This window comes from Oncorhynchus tshawytscha, linkage group LG05 (assembly GCF_018296145.1).
Source record: "Oncorhynchus tshawytscha isolate Ot180627B linkage group LG05, Otsh_v2.0, whole genome shotgun sequence".
NCBI classification, from domain to species: domain Eukaryota; kingdom Metazoa; phylum Chordata; class Actinopteri; order Salmoniformes; family Salmonidae; genus Oncorhynchus; species Oncorhynchus tshawytscha.
This window is the reverse complement of record NC_056433.1, coordinates 25260081-25274823: the sequence shown is the minus strand read 5'-3', so window position 1 is coordinate 25274823 and position 14743 is coordinate 25260081.

Sequence of the window (14743 nt, the reverse complement as noted above, 5' to 3'; positions counted from 1 at the left end):
TCTTGGCATTCTCTCAACCAGCTTCATGAGGTAGTCACCTGGAATGGATTTCAATTAACAGGTGTGCCTTCTTAAAAGTTAATTTGTGGAATTTCTTTCCTTCCTAATGTGTTTGAGCCAATCAGTTGTGTTGTGACAAGATAGGGGGAGGGGGTATACAGAAGATAGCCCTATTTGGTAAAAGACCAAGTCCATATTAAGGCAAGAACAACTCAAATAAGCAAAGAAAAATTACAGTCCATCATTACTGTACGACATGAAGGTCAGTCAATGCTGAAAATGTCAAGAACTGAAAGTTTCTTCAAGTGCAGTCGCAAAAACTATCAAGCGCTATGATGAAACTGTCTCTCATGAGGACCGCCACAAGAATGGGAGACCCAGAGTTACCTCCGCTGCAGAGGATAAGTTCACAAGAGTTACCAGCCTCAGAAATAGCAGCTCAAATAAATGCTTCAAAGAGTTGAGGAGTGTCTGTTACTTGAACATCAACCTTTCAAATGAGACTGTGTGAATCAGGCCTTCATGGTCGAATTGCTGCAAAGAAACCACTACTAAAGGACACCAATAATAATAAGAGACTTGCTGGGGCCAAGAAACAAGAGCAATGAACATTAGACCAGTGGAAATGTGTCCTTTGGTCTGGAATCCAAATTTGACATTTTTATTTCCAATCGCCGTGTCTTTGTGAGATGCGGTGTGGGTGAATGGATGATCTCCGTATGTGTATTTCCCACTGTAAAGCATGGAGGAGGAGGTGTGATAGTGTGGGGGTGCTTTGCTGGTGACACTGACTGTGATTTATTTAGAATTAAAGGCACACTCAACCAGCATGGCTACCACAGCATTGTGCAACGATTAGCCATCCCATCTGGTTTGTGCTAAGTGGGACTATCATTTGTTTTTCAACAGGACAATGACCCAACACATTTCCAGGCTGTGTAACGGCTATTTTACAAAGAAGGAGAGTGATGAAGGGCTGCATCAGATGACCTGGCCTCCACAATCACCCGACCTCAAACAAATTGAGATGGTTTGGGATGAGTCGGACCACAGAGTGAAGGAAAAGTAGCCAACAAGTACTCAGGATATGTGGAAACTCCATCAAGATTGTTGGAAAAGCATTCCAGGTAAATATGGTTGAGAGAATGCCAAGAGTGTGCAAAGCTGTCATCAAGGCAAATAGTGGCTATTTGAAGAATCTGAAGAATAGAATTTGAAGAATAAAATATATTTTGATTTGTTTTAACGCTTTTGGTTACTACATGACTCCATATGTGTATTTTCATAGTTTTGATGTCTTTACTAGTATTCTACAATGTAGAAAATAGTCAAAATAAAGAAACACCCTTGAGTGGGTAGGTGTTCTAATGTATGTTTCAACAAAGCATTAGAAATGTGCATGGCTCTCTTCATTTAAATCCAGCTCTCATTTCCTGGTTCTGCTGCTATCTAGCATCCCTGGATGTTTCTGTATAACCTGGTTAGAAAGAAGTCTATTTTTTGGATTAACACATGTTTCATAGCGTTAGATGGTTGCCTGATAATGAGGTCAGTGAAAAAAGGGAGTGGAAGAGAGGGATCTGGTTTGTATAATGCCACAACAACACTGTGATAAAAGACACTCAACAGTTGGGTACTCTTTCATTATCTCGCTTTTCCAACAAGGCAGAATTATTTAGGGAATTAGAATCACAGAAACTGTGTCACTGAGTCATTTTTCAGGGGAAGGTTTGGTTGGTAGTCATTTCATAAAGTGCCTTTTTCTATTTGAACTTGTACAGGAGAGCTGAGGTTTGATAATGACCCATAACGATTAGCCACCAGTGAGGGCTGGCCATCTGGACAGTGTTGGCATCACTTATGACATCATAGAGGTTAATAGTTAATCGTCCAGGAGAAACACCTCCGATTCAAGCACATTGATTCAAACCTGAGTAGGGTTTCAACTGGGAATTCTGGAATTTGGGCAAAGTTACCAGAATTTTGCAACCCTAAATCTGAGCAGATATCATGATATTTGTTGTGTGGCAAAACTACAGTTAGAGGTGTAGAGGAAGATACCTGCACGGCATTAGTGTCTGGTACCCATGATTGGGGTTAACCTTGATGACATAGCTAGGGGCCCTAATTTCTTCCTGATCCTGACTGTGTAATCTGATCAAAGGAACTCATGCCCCTACAATAACCCACCAGGTTCTGTGTATCTGACCACGTCCCCATAGCAGTCTGATTGTGTCCCCGTCAGTGCCCACAGACTCGCCACACACCTGGCAGGGTGTAACGGCAGTGGATTTAACTGCAGTGTTTATTGAGTGGCCCAGAGGTACCCAGAGCATTCAGTGAGTAACACATGAAGGTCAGAATTGATGACCCAGCTCAATGTGGGTCCTGGAGAAAAGAGGGAGGGATCTGGGAGCCACCGCAGGGCATGTTGATCTTGTCAATATGATCTCACAAATTATTTGAAACATTTTCACATTGTGTTCTGTTCAAGATATGGCCTAAGAGTGTGTATTCAGAAATAGAGGTCTGAACACTGACAACCTCAATTCTACTTCACTAATAAGGCTTCACAGTCTCTAAAATGAAACACTCCTTTGAGTCCAGTTTAAGAGTGAAATAGAATATAAAAAAAAGGTAACTCAATGTCTTTTAAAACCAGCCTATAACAACCTCTGTGGCAGTGAAGAAAGCCAAGGCCCCAAAAAATCAATCCAATTGCGCCACAGAGCACACTCTGTAATGAGAACGGGGTTGAGGAACTGGCAACAATGGGACCCTTAATAAACTCAATCCCTGGCCTGCATCTAAAGCGGCAATCTTTTGGATCCTATTGTTGTGTGTATAATGTACAGTATTGATTAGCTGTGCATTTACATCAAGGTGAACTCTAGGGACATTGCTATGTGGACACCAGTTTAGTTTGTCTGGCTGGCTAACAATCACATCCTTCCTGGAGATATTTTCCAGGCTGATTTAAAGGATGCTGACTTCACTGCCTACTAAAGTTCAATTAAAAAGCAGGGCCCTTCTGATTGAATGGCAGGCAAAACTCTTACTGAAATGATAAAAGAGATAGACAGTGGAAGAGAGAATAAGAGAGGAGAGGAGAGGAGAAAAGAGGAGATGCTAGGCACAGAGAATAGACTGGGTTAGAACAAAGCGCTGATCCAGCACACCGTGTCCTACACAAATAGGCTGATGCTCCCTGGCAAATTTAGAAAGGCATGCAGGCAGGCATTGTTACTCAGTCCTCAGTGTGCAGAATCACTCTCAGTCAGACCGCTTTGACTTTGCAGTATTTTGCACATTGAGTCAGTGCAGCATGACGGGCAGCTCTCTCTATCTCTTTCATCTCTTCATCAGTTAAGCCTGATAGAGTTCCCTAGATTGACACACGGTGGCTATTCACAATCAACATCACGGAGAAAAAGAGAGGAAGTTGAACCTTTACTGAGGAACATTGAGAATCATCTGTACTGTATGTCGTTCAGAAGAAACACTATGTCCGTTGCAGCAAGAACTCATGCGCTGTATATTACTTTGAAAATGTTTTTGTTGTTGTTGAATTTTTACCCCTTTTTCTCCCCAATTTCGTGGTATCCAATTGTTAGTAGCTACTATCTTGTCTCATCGCTACAACTCCCGTACGGGCTCAGGAGAGACGAAGGTTGAAAGTCATGCGTCCTCCGATACACAACCCTACCAAGCCGCACTGCTTCTTAACACAGCACGCATCCAACCCAGAAGCCAGCCGCACCAATGTGTCAGAGGAAACACTGTGCACCTGGCAACCTTGGTTAGGGTGCACTGCGCCCGGCCCGCCACAGGTGTCGCTGGTGCTCGATGAGACAAGGATATCCCTACCGGCCAAACCCTCTCTAACCCAGATGACGCTAGGCCAATTGTGCGTCGCCCCACGGACCTCCCGGTCGTGCCACCCGGGACCACTGCGCCACCCGGGAGGCCCTGTAAAGTGGTCAATTTTTTGTGTAAAATAATTACATTTATTCAAGTTTCAAAAAGCCTATAATTTATATTGGACTGGAGGCATGATAAGATAACATTCCATAAAGGCAGATGGAGAGGAAAGAGGAAAGCAATGAAACACTGTCCTCTAGGTGTTTGTCTCTATAACACAGTGCCAATAACGTACTGTACATTACCAGTAGGCTACAGTACATTTTCACACAGGTTTGTACGGTGGTTTATTCATTCCTTATAGACTGTAAAAATCTAATCCGTTTTTGTGTGGATGGAGGGACAAAGCACAACTTGGTGCAACAGGGATGACTAATCAGCAACTTGTCAGGGACGTTCACGTCCCAAGGTCGCTGAGGTTTTACAGTAACTCTCTATCACCCAACTGGCTAGACTGAAATATGTTGTGTGCTATAGCACATATAAAATGGTGCCCACACATTGACTCGTTTTGCAGTAAAACTTCCTGTACATAATCTGCTCTGGTTCCTATGCGTAGTTACCTATGCGTAAAATGCTCAGTATTGCGTATTCACAAGACTTGAAGAAGCTCAGAGAATGATAACCTATTGAATCATATATCATGTCGTATTGGGGTGATATCTCACTATCAATCAAAATGGTATTCATCACATGCTTCGTAGACAACAGGTGTGGAGTAACAGTGAAATGCTTACTTACGGGCCCTTCCCAACAATGGAGAGAGAAAGAAAATAGAGAAGTAATAGAAAAGTAATAACACGTAATAATAAAAGTAATAATAAATACACAATGAGTAAAGATAACTTGGCTATAAACACAAGGTACTATTACCGTGTAACTAGGTATAAAGTGACAGATAATAAACAGTAACAATTCCAGTACCTGTGGGTAAATGTCTGGAATGCATCAATCTCGTCCATACAAAATACATCAGAGTGTGTTGGGTCATGTAGATAACACCTAGAGATGAGGCCTCACCACAGGGCAGACTCTCCTCTGAAATGGAAAATGGCAAGAGATTACCATGGATGGTGAGTGTGCAGAATAGATCTAATCTTTAAACCATGCCTCCCTGGCTGTGTACAAAACTGCCCTTGGATATTGCTTGAGAACACAGTCGTGAGTAAAGAAGCATCTTAAAAGGATGGTTGTGTATGGAGACTCTCTTTGCTCAAGAACCCTATACAAATACTTGGAGGTTGCCCAAGAAAATTACATCAAAATACTTAAAGGCCCAGTTCAGCGACACTGTCCCCCAAATGTATTTTACTCTTATTGGAATGTATAAACCACCTTCCACCAAAAGTGTGTTTTTTGATCAGTTTAATAACATGCTTAGGGAATGTGATTTTGGGAAAGAGGTCATCTTAATGGGAGATTTTAACATTAATTATGAAGACAAGTCTTGTAGAAAAACCATCAAATGGATCACTAATACCTTTGACCTTACACAACCAGGGTGACTTGTTGCTCTAAAACACAGATTGATCTGGTGTTCAGTAATAAACCAGAGAGAGTGACTAAATCATTCAATATGGTTACTGGGCTGTCTGATCATAATCTGACAGTTAAAGCCAGAAATCTTTCCAAAGAACAGGTTTAACCTCTCTACTGTTAGAAAGCCTGTTCTGCTCAGAATACCTAAGAATTAAATTATTAAGAAAACGCAATTGAGGGAATTAACTGGAATGATCTTTTGTCCTATACGGAGAGGGTAGCTGACAGTCAGGTGTTTCTATCCACAATCCAGACTACAATAAATGGCTTCCTAAAGAAAATCAAATCCAAACCTGGCCAAAAGAATACTCTTCCTTAGCTAAATTGAGAAATCTGGAAACTGATGAAAGAACGAGATCATGCTCTAAAAACAGCCCTGAAGTCCAAATTAGAGCATGACAGACGTAGGTTTACCATGGTGAGACATAATGTGATGAAAGAAATCAGACAGGCCAAGGATAACTTTTTTATCAACATAATTGCTGAAGCAAAGGGAAATTCTAAATTGATCTTGGAGAATCTAAAAAAGTTAACAGGGAAAGACCATAGTAACACTGCAAAAATACTAGAAATCATTGTCAATGACAGTCTAACAGAGGATACAGTCGAAATAGGAACAGCATTCAATTCCTACTTTGTTAACTCTGTCAAGATACTGACACAGAACCCCTCCACAGGTTTCTTGGGCTCAGTGCTAGTGAATGACACTCAACCTGACTTCATCATAAGCGAGGTTTCTGAGTCAGAGGTAAAAAAGGTAATTAGCTCACTAAAGAACTCTAAAGCCAAAGATGTGTTTGGGCTGGACTCTACCTTTCTTAAAAACTACAAAGAGTCACTCATTGGCCACATTACTAAGGTCACCAACACATCTATTAGTCAGGGGGCCTTTCCAACATTCTGGAAGTCGGCCATAATAACGGCCATCTTTAAATCAGGTGACCCTGCTGACGTGAGTAACTACAGGCCCATCAGTATACTACCTGGGGTTTCGAGGGTTGCTGAAAAGTGTGTAGCAGAGCAACTGATTGCCCACCTTAACAACAGCCCCTTTACATTACACTCCATGCAGTTTAGTTTCAGAGCAAAACACTCCACAGAAACGGCCAACTGCTTTCTTCTAGAAAATGTGAAGTCCAAGATTGACAAACTGGGCATTGTTGGGGCTGTATTTCTAGACCTAATGAAAGCTTTTTGTCACAGGTTCCATTTATTTTATTGTTGTTCCCTGGAGGGCACCCTTGCATTGTGTTCTAGTTTCCAGGTTGCCCTAATTATTACTTATTGGTTTCACCTGGTTTTGATGACCATCGCTGTTCACCTGGTTGCCTTGCTATTTAGGTTCCTCTGTTGCTTGTATCTGTGCTTAGGTATTATGTTTTGTTTTAGTGCACTCTTGCGCTGTTGCCTTGTTTTTGTCAAGACTTTAAGTAAAGAGCTGAATTTACCTTTAGCTCTGCTTGCTGTGTTTCTCGGCGACTGAGTTCACGTTTGTACAAGCATCATTGTAACACTTTTAATACTGTTAACCATGCCGTTCTCATCACAAAACTGTCCAAGTTCAACTTTTCCCCCGATGCTTTGAGATGGAAGAAATCATACCTTGAAGGCAGAACCCAGTGTGTCAAAGAGAGCAATGAGCTGTTGCCCACTCTCAGCTATGATGTGGGCGTGCCCCAAAGGTCAGTACTGGACCCCCTCCTGTTCAGCCTGTACATTAATGATCTGCCTTCTGTCTGTACTGGGTCTGAAGTTCAAATGTACGCAGATGATACAGTGATATATGTGCATGAAAAGAGTAAACAACAAGATGCACAAGAACTCACTACTGTAATGGCCCAGGTTACAAAGTGTCTAAGTGACTCATGTTTACATCTCAATGTGAAAAAAAAACAGTCTACATGTTCTTCACAAAGAGGGCAGCTGATGCTACTGAGCCAGATGTCTACAGTACGTGTCAGGGGAGAAGCTCCAGGTGGTATCTGATTTGAAGTACCTTGGCATCATACTTCCAACCTCTCTTTTAAAAAGTATGTGAAAATGGTAACTCAAATAGCCAAATTCAACCTAGCAAATTTCCGATTCATACGCAATTGTTTGACTACAGAGGTAGCAAAACTGTCATTCAAATCTATGATACTCTCCCACATAACATACTGCTTGACTAGTTGGGCCCAAGCTTGCTGTACAACATTAAATCCCATGCAGTGTGTCTACAAACAGGCTCTCTAAGTGCTTGATAGAAAGCCCAATAGCCATCATCACTGTTACATCCTCAGAAAGCATGAGCTCCTGAGTTGGGAAAATCTTGTATTCAAGATCCTAAATGGCCTGGCTCCCCCACCAATTACTTTTTGTTAAACAGAAAACCCAAACCCATGGCAGCAGATCCACAAGGTCTGCCATGAGAGGTGACTGTATAGTTCCCTTAAGAAAAAGCACCTTTAGTCAATCTGCTTTCTCTGTGAGAGATTACCATGTCTGGAACAAACTGCCATCAGAAACACATAACTGCATGACCTATCACACTTTCACAAAAAACATAAAGACATTGCTAAAGGCCAATCAGACTTGTGAACATAATCCCTAGCTGTGTATTGCTGCTTTTAATGTTGTCTGTAGCTTGTGAGGTGTGGAAACACTGTTGCTTTTATGCATTTTGTTTTGTTGCTTTTTGTGGTATTGCTCTGTCTGCCTGCTACGTGTTGCTTGTTCTAAGTTGCTCTGCATGTGCTCACTGCTCATTATTTGTCTGTATTGTTATTGTAATTGTTCTTAATAACCTGCCCAGGGACTGTGGTTAAAAATTAGCTGGTTGGCTAAAAAACCTCACTTTTACTGAAACGTTGAATGATGTGTACTGTCCCTGTAAAAATAAAAAATTAACTCAAAAATGTGATTTTCCTGTGTTTTATATGCATTTCTACGCTATGAAATTGGAATTATACTTTGAATTTGGGAAAATTACGATAATGCCCTTTTAGTGTAAGAGCTGTTTGAAAACACCGCCTGAAATTTCAGCCTGTTTTGGTGGGATGAAAATTAGTTGGGATTAAAAGTATTTAGCTAATAGACCAATAAGAAAGAGAGTTCAAAACCTCTCAGCCAATAACAGCTAGTTTTCCCCTTCCCACTCAGATCACTCCAAGACAGTCCTAGCAAACATTTTGCTTGAGAAATTGCTAAGAAGCCATTTTTGTTTATTTTTGACCATTTTAATTGAAAACAATCATACTAAGGTACCTAATTGTTACCCATAAATTATTTGATATTGAGAAATGGCTGTGTTGGAACTTTAAGGCCTAGTTTATCTTTGTGGCATATTGACACGAGCCGTAAAATGGATTGCAAACAAAATTGGAGTTGAGGGCTGAGAGGGGACATAATGGATACGGTCAAGAAGTCATCTGGTAAAAGCATGCCTCTTAAGGATCCGCCCCTTTTGTTCAATTTTCGCCTAAAATGACATACCCAAATCTAACTGCCTGTAGCTCAGGCCCTGAAGCAAGGATATGCATATTCTTGGTACCATTTGAAAGGAAACACTTTGAAGTTTGTGGAAATGTAAAAGGAATGTAGGAGAATAACTAATTAGATCTGGTAAAAGATACTACGAAGAAAAAAACAACCGTTCTTTTGTATTTTTTTTTGTGTACCATCATCGTTGAAATGTAAGAGAAAGGCCATAATCTATTATTCCAGCCCAGGTGAAAATTTGATTTTGGCCACTAGATGGCAGCAGAGTATGTGCAAAGTGTTAGACTGATCCAATGAACCATTGTATTTCTGTTCAAAATGTTATATCAAGACTGCCCAAATGTGCCTGATTTGTTTATTAATAACTTGTTCAAAATTGTGCACTCTCCTCAAACAATAGTATGGTATTCTTTCACTGTAATAGCTACTGTAAATTGGACAGTGTAGTTAGATTAACAAGAATTTAAGCTTTTTGCCAATATCAGATGTGTCTATGTCCTGGGAAATGTTCTTGTTACTTACAACCCCATGCTAATCGCATTAGCCTACGTTAGCTCAACCGTCCCGTGGATGGGACACCAATCCTGAAGAAGATGTATAACTCTCTGCACTTAAACTTGTACATGAGCCCTGTATGTCAGTGTCAGTGGATACATACGGTACAGAAAGGTCCCCTTCTATTTGTCTGTGATGGGGTGTATACCGCAAGACTAAAGGCCAGTTGAAGAAAAAGGCAGTCCAATGAATAATGTGAGGGTACAGCCGTCCCCCATGCAGTCTGAAACAAATCCATACAGAGTGCTGTGTAGGGTGTTTCTCTGATCAATTTGTGATAATGTGTTAGTCAATATGCCCTGAGGCCAAGCGTACCAGTGCAATAAAAGTAAAACCAAGCCTGAGAACTGGAATTGTACTGTACCAGTCACATCACTGTGTCAGTAGAAATCAGGCCTTGCTAAAATGTGCATACTATAAGGGACATTCTGTATCTCAAGGAATGTTAATGAGAGCAAAAAACAACAACTTCACTTGGACTCCTGAGTGGCGCAGTGGTCTAAGGCATTGCATCTCAGTGCTAGAGGTGTCCCTACAGACCATGGTTCAATCCCTGTATCGTAAACGGCTGTGATTGGGAGTCCCATAGGGCGGTGCACAATTGGCCCAGTGTCGTCTGGGTTAGGGAAGGGTTTGGCTGGGGTAGGCCGACTTGCCTAATAAAATAAGATGTACTGTACACTAAATGTGGGTTGTAGTGCATTCCATTAATGTATCACAATCACCCACCATTTGAAAGGGGAGCTGTACATTTTATCTTCTGTTAAGAACAAAGCTGTGTCCTACAGTATATCAGCCAATTGCCCACTTGCCATTTCTTGCCATGAGAGGTCAATGGAAAGATACCTTTGGTGATCTGCTTTTCTCCAGCCTATTGCGTGCCAAGGATTTGTCATTGCAGCAGTGACACAAATGTTTTAAAGGTAATCCTCAAAGCTTTGTAATTCTTGACTGAGCATGGCATTCTTCTTAATGAATGTCAGGGGTGTTAAATGTTCCATCATGAACAAGGCCGCTGCTTTACATTTCAACAGGCTCTTTCCCTATCAAAGAATACCCGGTGTTTCTTCAGTTGTAGGATACACCTCCATACAGAGACTACACAGGCAACATGCAATACAGGTCAAAATAATTAATATTAACAAAGGAAATAGAGACTAACAGTAGGTTGGAAAAAGTATGTGAACCCCTAGGCTAATGACTTATCCAAAAGCTAATTGGAGTCAGGAGTCAGCTAACCTGGAGTCCAATCAATGAGATGGAATTGGCAATGTTGGTTAGAGCTGCCTTGCCCTATAAAAAAACACTGACAAAGTTTGGGTTTGCTCTTCACAAGAAGCATTGCCTGATGTGAACCATGCCTCGAACAAAAGAGATCTCAGAAGACCTAAGATTAAGAATAGTTGACTTGCATAAAGCTGGAAAGGGTTACAAAAGTATCTCTAAAAGCCTTGATATTCATCAGTCCACGGTAAGACAAATTGTCTATGAATGGAGAAAGTTCAACACTATTGCTACTCTCCCTAGGAGTGGCCATCTGCAAAGATGACGACTGCAAGAGCACAGCTCAGAATGCTCAATGAGGTTAAGAACAAGTGAGTGTCAGCTGAAAACTTACAAAAATCTCTGGAACATGCTAACATCTCTGTTGATGAGTCTACGATATGTAAAACACTAAACAAGAATAGTGTTCATGGGAGGACACCACGGAAGAAACCACTGCTGTCCAAAGAAAACATTGCTGCATGTCTGAAGTTTGCAAAAGTGCACCTGGATGTTCCACACCGGTACTGGCAAAATATTCTGTGGACAGATGAAACTACAGTTGAGTTGTTTGGAAGGAACACACAACATTATGTGTGGAGAAGACAAGGCACAGCACACCAACATCAAAACCTCATCCCAACTGTAAAGTATGGTGGAGGGAGCATCATGGTTTGGGGCTGCTTTGCTGCCTCAGGGCCTGGACCACTTGCTATCATCGACGGTAAAATGAATTCCCAAGTTTATCAAGACATTTTGTAGGAGAATGTAAAGCTATCTGTCTGCCAAATGAAGCTCAACAGAAGTTGGGTGATGCAACAGGGCAACGGCCCAAAACAAAGTAAATCAACAACAGGATGGCTTCAATAGAAGAAAATACACCTTCTGGTGTGAGTCCTGACCTCAACCCGATTGAGATGATGTGGCATGACCTCAAGAGAACATTTCACACCAGACATCCCAAGAATATTGCTGTACTGAAACAGTTTTGTAAGAAAGAATGGTCCAAAATTCCTCCTGACCATTGTGCAGGTCTGATCCGCAACTACAGAAAACTTTGTTTGAGGTTATTGCTGCCAAAGGAGGGTCAACCAGTTATTAAATCCAAGGGTTCACATAGTTCCCTCCCTGCACTGTGAATGTTTACACGGTGTGTTCAGAGACATGAAAAGGTAGAATTGTTTGTGTGTTATTAGTTTAAGCAGACTGTGTTTGTCTATTGTTGTGACCTAAATGAAGATCAGATAAAATTGTGTTAGCAATTTATGCAGAAATCCATACTTTTAGAAATGCTACCAAATATATTTATTGAACCTTGATACAAATGACAGAGTCTCCCATGATTCATCAGACCTACAGAAAGACTAAAGTGAAGAATAAATGACAGAGGAACTTCTTGATGCAATTAAAGCTTTTAAGTCTGGAAAAACTCCAGGGCTGGATGGCATACCAGTTGAGGTATACCAAACCTTGTTTGATGTACTCAGAGGACAGTTATAATAATGTTTGAACCACTCCTGTATAAATGGTTGACTATCAGATACTCAACAAGAAGGTCTGATTTCATTATTACTGAAACATAAAGATACAATCCATTTAAAACATTCGAGGCCTCTTACACTTCAATGTTGTGATCATTGACGTCACCAGACCCAGGCTTTTGGGGCTTCAGCCCCGAGTCTTTGCCCTGCTGGGATGGTGTAAAACAAGCTAGGCTACACTGCATTACACACTGCAATGGATACTCCAAACATGAGCCCTGTCCTGTCCTGCCTTTTTAGTGCTGCCGAAAAACAGCATTTCTGTGTACAGTGGCACTTTAGGAGGCGGGGTCAAAGTGGTTTCCCAAAGTCATTTTTGATTAATCCAAAACAATTTTATTTTGGCGCGCTTGTTCATTCTCCGAGGGAGAGAGCGCAAACGTAAGAAGAAGAAAACTTTGTTAGCTTGCTATTGCTATAGAACATTTGGTTAGCCCATGATGAGGTTATTTAGAGTTATTGGCCTCACAGTAATCCACATACATTTCAACATGTTGACTCAAAAGCTGCAATGACAGATACCGTTAAGCTAACTAACTAGTTTAGGAGTTAGGTTAAAGGGTTAAGTTTAGAGTTAGGGAAGGTGTAGGGTTAGCTAAGAGGGTTAGGGTTAGGGGAAGAGTTAGCTAAAAGGGTTAAGGTTAGTTCAAGAGTTGCTAATTTTGCTAAAATGCTAAAGCTGTTTGTGATGAGATTTGAACTCGCAACTTTTGGGTTGCTAGGCCTTCGCATTATACGCCCATATTACAATATTTGTGTCACGCCCTGGTCTTAGTATTTTGTGTTTTCTTTATTATTTAGTCAGGCCAGGGTGTTACATGGGTTATTTATGTGGTGTGTTTTGTCTTGTTTTTTTTTAGGTTATTGGATTGTGGTATAGTAGAGTTGTCTAGGTAAGTCTATGGTTGCCTAGAGTGGTTCTCAATCAGAGGCAGGTGTTTATCGTTGCCTCTGATTGGGACCCATATTTGGGCAGCCATATTCTTTGAGTGTTTCGTGGGTGATTGTTCCTGTCTCTGTGTTTGTTTGCACCAGATAAGGCTGTTTAGGTTTTCACGTTACGTTTATTGTTTTTGTATGGTTTGTTATCATCTTTATTAAAGATGTATCGAAATAATCACGCTGCATTTTGGTCCGATCCCTGCTACACCTCCTCTTCAGAGGAGGAGGAAGAAGAAAACCTTAACAATTTGCCATTAGCCAGAATATCATACAGTAGGAAACAAAAGCTTTAGAATTTAAATTTCCAGAATCTTTCAAACCCTGATTTACTGAGTAAAGCTCTTTTTAAACGAAACATGACAATATTGCTATTGTTCTCAGAAAGTTAATTGTTCTCCAATTATAAAATAAAAAAGCAACACAAGAAATATTCTTGTGTTCAGTTCACCCAAAACAACTGCAGATTTCCATGCATTTTGAGTCAGTGTGAAAGGTCAGCGGTCAAGAGCAGGGTCTGTTCCACCCAGATAAGGTACTATTAAGCATGGGGGAACCACGAGTTAGAAAAACAGTGGTTAATGTTGTAAACAGATGCTCAGCCTATTGCGCAGCAGGGAGAGTCTGTCAGCCAGTGCTTCTAATCTCCCCCTCATCAGGGACAACAGGCATGCTCTGTGAGCTGTGGGTGGTCAAGCAAGGCTGCAGGTACATGACAATGACAAAATACAAGCTGGGGAGAGTCGATAGAACCGTAAGTGACTCTCCTCTACTCTCCTGGAACGAGGGAGGACCGGACAGTCCCTAATACACTGGAGGCACACACAGGGAAGATATGGCAGGTGTATGTTTTTACATGTACTGTAAGTTTACATTTCAAATGTTAATGGTCACATGCACCAAATACAACAGGTGTAGACTTTACCATGAAACGCTTACTTACGAGACCGTTCCGAACAATGTAGAGTTAAAAAGTAATTAAGATATTTGCAAAAAGTATATACAGTACCTTCAGAAAGTACACACCCCTGGACTTATTACACATTTAGTTTTTTTACAGCCTGAATTTAAAATGGATTAAATTAAGATGTGTTACTGGCCTACACACAGACCCCATCATTTCAAAATGAAATTATGTTTTTAGATTTTATTTTACAAATTACCAAAAAAAATGAACATCTGAAATGTCTTGATTCAATAACTATTCAACCCCTCTGTCATGGCAAGACTAAATAACTTCAGGAGTAAACAAATCACATAATAAATTGCATGGACTTACTCTATGTGCAACAATAGTGTTTAACCAAAATGTTGTATGACTACCTCATCTCTGTACCCAGCACATACAATTAGCTGTAAGGTCCCTCAATCAAGCAGTGAATTTCAAACACAGATCCAACCACAAAAACCAGGGAGGTTTTCCAATGCCTCGCAATGAAGAGCACCTATTGGTAGATGGGTAAACATTTTAAAAAAGTAGACATTAAATATCTTTTTGAGCATGGTGT